Below are 6,000 nucleotides of genomic sequence, written 5' to 3'. Positions count from 1 at the left end.
GAGAAGTGTTTTGGAATACCGTATTCTAGTTACCAAGTGGCTGTTGCATTCATGATGTCACAGTTGGTTATACTACCTACCCACACAAGGCCTGTGAATAATAATGTCAAGCTAAAAAAAAAATTATGAAATCCAAACAGAGAGGGACTAGTTAGAGAAAAGAAGGGGTCAGTGGAGGGAACACATGGGCAAAGACATAGAGGAGGTGATAAGAGGTGTTTATGAGGAGAGTTCCTTGTGCATCTGGATGGCGGTTGTCAATAGAAAGTCTTAAAAGGTTTTATGAGTACCAGCCAAGAAATAATACAACTCCTGCAACTACATGCACCTACAGAGAATGTTTCTCATGCATCTCATTCGACAGTGAGGGAGGTGAGAAGGTTGTAGTTATACAGTCAGTAGCAAGTACGTTTAAATTTTACTTCATCTTTATATGTTTAGTATTGAATACCCCACATCACTGTGAGGAGAAAGACTTGTGAGTTTCCACTGGCCCAGTAGGAAAACCCACAGATATTAGCTATGTTTGTTATGACGCATAGCATAGAGTGGGACTGTCTGCAAACATGTTGCTTAAATCTCTTTAACCAAAATCATGGAAGACCTTGCATGGATAATCAAGAACAAAAATGTATATACTTCCTTTCACGGAGAAGGCACTGATGTTATTATACTCTGTATAAGGTCTGTCTTATAAGGAAAGGTGTGAAAATATTTATTTCAACTTTATTTTGGAACTGGCAGCTAATTGCACAAATAATTGACTGATATTTTTGTTGTTATTTTTAAGTTAAAAAGTTGCATGTACTTTAAGTTTTATCTTGGGGTAAAATTCTAATTCATTCCTTTGACCCTCAAGCCTTCATCCAAAATTGAAGCTCTTTGACTATCCACAATACAAGACTTTCTTTCTCTTTTATTTTTACCATAAGCACTATTTTCTATCTTCTGCCAACCTCCCTGTACTCTCCATCTCTTTTTATTTCTTAATGAAAAGCAAGTGGATCTCTCTAAAGGAACATATTTTAGCGCCTTGGCTAAATCAAAGTAGGAACATAGAGGAAAATATAAGAACTAGAGAACACTTTCCCAAAGAGACTTAATAACTACATTTAAAATAATTGCAAAAGCAGAAACACACACATCATGCTGACATCCTTGAATACAAAGCAAAATACTTCAACATGGAGACCCAGGGGTTCTGTGTTCCAGAAAATGTTTTCAAGAATCTTTTATTAAACTCCATAGAAAGTAAGAAATGGATAAACTTTATCAATTTAAAAGGAAATGAATAAGTTGGTAAAACCATGTACTCTACATGTCCAAGGGAATGAATTAAATGAAGGGTGAAAATCATTCTGATTCAAAACGTGTTATAGAAGCCAGGCCAAATTATTTAATTAAAAAAATAGAAAAAGCCATCGTGAGTTTACAAGGGGATTATACACTGGAAGGACTAGTGAAGATCATTCTGCAGAAATATTTAAGGAATTTATACAAATAATGAAGATATGCCCTATGGAGGGTGTATTTTGTTTGTAAAATGCATTTTCTTTTAAATTTGGAAGTTTTAGTAGTAATAATGGCAACAAATTATAAAATCTGGATTAAAATTGTGAAAATATTACAGGATTTATTACAGATTTATCCTAATCTGATAAGTATGTTAGAATTATAATAGGAAATGGGGAGGAAACAGATTTTAGAAATATGCACAATATTAAATAGGAAGGTAAATCCATATTTTTATTTTATATTAGGCCTATGAAAATATAGCAAAGATGCATATAGGGTATTTTGTATTTTATGTGTTCCTCCAAAGTTTGAGGCCTCCAAAGCACAACCCCTGAGTAGCTTTGCAGTTGGGGTGTTTGGAGACAAAAGTAGAAACCCTTTCATTTCATTCTCTGGAGAACGTTGAGGGGGTCACATCAAAGACATTTGATGTGTAGGTAGGAGATAATGAGCAGATGTCTCTTGATGGCAGAACTTTTGGATAGAGATCAGGACCTGAATATACCTCACTGAGTTCAAAAAATGAGTGGAACTGGGTAACTCCATGCATTTTTCAAAGCCCATAGAATTGTACATCAAAAAGGGTGAATTTTAATGCATGCAAACTAAGAAAAATGAAAGCCCCAACCAGGATGTGGAAGGGCAAATGGATTAAACTGTTAACGAATGTGTAACAGAGCTGCTCTGAAGGAGTGGAGATAAAGGCAACTGCCCTATTTAATCTTTTAAAACAGTGTGTTCATTGCAAAACTATCCTTTACATTTCACTTAAAATGGGAGAAACCTTAGAGCTAAAGACAAAAAGAACTGCACATAAACACCATCCTCCAGTAGGAATTTTGCTGTCCTATGGTGATACAAATTATCCCTTTCAAAAGTGTACAGTAACTGGAGTTTGATACTTGGTTTGATACTATAGTCATATGTTCAGACTAGAGTTTAATAAATAAATAAAAGGAGAGTGGAAAGTGTCAAGTTTCTCTGTTGGAAACATAAAAAGAGTTATGAACAAGCAAATGGGGACAGTTAGACTCAACCCTGTTACTAGGTCAGATAGATGTCAGCTGCTGGATACTTTTCAATGGGTCAGGCAGCATTTCTGCTTGTTGAGTTTTGGCTAGTCTGACACATTATCCCATTTGTCATGTTCAAATCAGAGCACACATATATATCTTTTCAAACACGTACCACTTCTTTATGGTAAAATTATTTAACATGTTTTCTTCTGCTTCTCAAAAAAATATGCAGTTCATACTTGTTAACTATAGGCATCCCAGTTCACAACAAGCAACAGTTTGTTTCTTCTAACGTTGTCCTCATTGACTAAACTTTTCTCATTCCTCTACTCTCTCCTCAGCATCTGTTCTCAATTTGCTTTGAGAATCCACACTGGTGTGAGATGGTGCTGTATTTGCTTTCTAAGCCTCACTCATTTCCCTTCATATATAACCTCCAGTTCCAGCTGTGTTGATGTGAATGACAGGTTGGCTTACTAAGAGATTCCATTCTCATTACAGTTACATAGCATTCCATTGCATATACATACCATGTAGTTCAATTCACTCATCAAGTTATTTCTAATTCTTCTTTTTTAATTTTTATTAACATTTCCCATGATTATAAAATATATCCCATGGTAATTCCCTCCCTCCCCACCCCCACACTTTCCCATTTGAAATTCCATTCTCCATCATATTACCTCCCCATTACAATCATTGTAATTACATATATACAATATCAATCTATTAAGTATCCTCCTCCCTTCCTTTCTCTTCCCTTTATGTCTCCTTTTTAACTTACTGGCCTCTGCTACAAAGTATTTTCATTCTCACGCAGAAGCCCAGTCATCTGTAGCTAGGATCCACATATGAGAGAGAACATGTGGCACTTGGCTTTCTGGGTCTGGGTTACCTCACTTAGTATAATACTTTCCAAGTCCATCCATTTTTCTGCCAATTTCATAACTTCATTTTTCTTTACTGCTGAGTAGAACTCCATTGTATAAATGTGCCACATCTTCATTATCCACTCATCTGTTGAGGGACATCTAGGCTGGTTCCATTTCCCAGCTATTATAAATTGAGCAGCAATAAACATGGTTGAGCACGTACTTCTAAGGAAATGAGATGAGTCCTTTGGATATATGCCTAGGAGTGCTATAGCTGGGTCATATGGTAGATCAATCTCTAGCTGTTTTAGGAACCTCCACACTGTTTTCCACAATGGCTGGACCAGATTGCATTCCCACCAGCAATGCAGAAGGGTTCCTTTTTCTCCACATCCCCGCCAACATTTATGATCATTTGTTTTCATGATGGTGGCCAATATGACAGGAGTGAGATGGTATCTCAATGTAGTTTTAATCTGCATTTCCCTGATGACTACTGATGTAGAACATTTTTTTAGATGCTTATATGCCATTCGTATTTCTTCCTTTGAGAACTCTCTATTTAGCTCCATAGCCCATTTTTTGATTGGCTTGTTTGATTCCTTATTATTTAACTTTTTGAGTTCTTTGTATATCCTAGATATTAATCCTTTATCAGATATATAGCTGGAGAAGATTTTTTCCCATTCTGTAGGTTGCCTCTTTGCTTTTTTCACTGTGTCCTTTGCGGTGCAAAATCTTTGTAATTTCATTAGGTCCCAGTGGTTAATCTGTGGTTTTATTGCCTGAGCAATTGGGGTTGTATTCAGAAAGTCTTTGCCAAGACCAATATGTTGAAGGGTTTCCTCTACTTTTTCCTCTAGCAGTTTCAGAGTTTCTGGTCTGATGTTAAGGTCTTTAATCCATTTGGACTTAATTCTTGTGCATGGCGAGAGAGAAGAATCTATTTTCATCCTTCTGCAGATATATATCCAGTTTTCAAAGCACCATTTGCTAAAGAGGCTGTCTCTTCTCCAATGAGTATTTTTGGCATTTTTATCAAATATTAGGTGGCTATAGCTACTTGGGCTTACATCTGGGTCCTCTATTCTGTTCCACTGATCTACATGTCTGTTTTTGTGCCAGTACCATGCTGTTTTTGTTACTATGGCTCTGTAGTATAGGTTAAAATCAGGTATGGTGATACCACCAGCCTCTTTTTTGTTGCTCAGTATTATTTTAGATATTCGAGGTTTTTTGTGATTCCAAATGAATTTTTGGATTGTTTTTTCTATTTCCATGAAGAAAGCCTTTGGAATTTTGATAGGGATTGCATTAAATGTGTAGATTGCTTGATTGCCATTTTCACAATATTGATTCTTCCAATCCAGGAACAAGGGATGTTTCTCCACTTTCTACTGTCTTCTGCAATTTCTCGCTTGAGTTTTTTAAAGTTCTCATTGTAGAGATTCTTTACTTCCTTGGTTAGGTTTATTCCAAGGTACTTTATTTTTTTTTGATGCAATTGTGAATGGGAGTGATTCTCTGATTTCATCCTCTGTGTGTTTGTTGTTAGCATATACGAAGGCTACTGATTTCTGTGTATTTATTTTGTATCCTGCTACATTGCTGTAGGTTTTGATCAGCTCTAACAGCTTGCTAGTAGAGTCTTTAGGGTCCTTTATGTATAGAATCATGTCATCTGCAAATAATGATAACTTGATTTCTTCCTTTCCAATTTGTATCCCTTTTATGTGTGTCTCTTGCCTTATTGCTATGGCTAAGACTTCCAAAACTATATTAAATAAAAGTGGGGACAGTGTACACCCTTCTCTTGTTCCTGATTTTAGTGGAAAAGCTTCCAGTTTTTCCCCATTTAGTAATATGTTGGCTGTAGGCTTGTCATAAATAGCCTTTATTATATTGAGATATGTTCCGTCTATTCCCAGTCTCTGTAGGACTTTTATCATGAAGGGATGTTGAATTTTGTCAAATGCTTTCTCTGCGTCTAATGAGATGATCATGTGATTTTTGTCCTTCAACCCATTTATGTAATGCATTACATTTATGGATTTGCATATGTTGAACCATCCCTGCATCTCTGGAATAAAGCCTACTGGGTAAGGGTGAATGATCTTTTTGAAATACTCTTGTATTCTGTTTGCCAATATTTTGTTGAGAATTTTTGCATCTATGTTCATGAGGGAGATTGGTCTGTAATTTTCTTTTTTTGTTCTATCTTTGCCTGGTTTTGGTATCAGGGTGATGCTGGCCTCATAGAAGGAGTTTGGTAGAATTCCTTCTTTTTCTATTTCCTGGAAAAGCTTAAGAAGCAATGGTATTAGTTCTTCCTTAAAAGTCTGGTAAAATTCAGCAGTGAATCCATCTGGGCCTGGGTTTTTTTAGTTGGGAGATTATTGATAACTGTTCGGATCTCCATGTTTGTTATAGGTCTATTTAAGTGATTAATCTCATTTTGATTTAATTTAGGTAGGTCATATAGATCAAGGAAATCATCCATTTCTTTCAGATTTTCATACTTTGTGGAGTATATGCTTTTGTAGTATGTCCCTATGATTTTTTGAATTTCTCTGGAATCTGTTGTGATGTTACCTTGT

The sequence above is a fragment of the Jaculus jaculus genome, chromosome 19 (genome assembly GCF_020740685.1).
Source record: "Jaculus jaculus isolate mJacJac1 chromosome 19, mJacJac1.mat.Y.cur, whole genome shotgun sequence".
Taxonomy (NCBI): Eukaryota; Metazoa; Chordata; class Mammalia; order Rodentia; family Dipodidae; genus Jaculus; species Jaculus jaculus.
The sequence above is the reverse complement of the archived record's forward strand: the minus strand, read 5'-3'. Positions refer to the sequence as shown.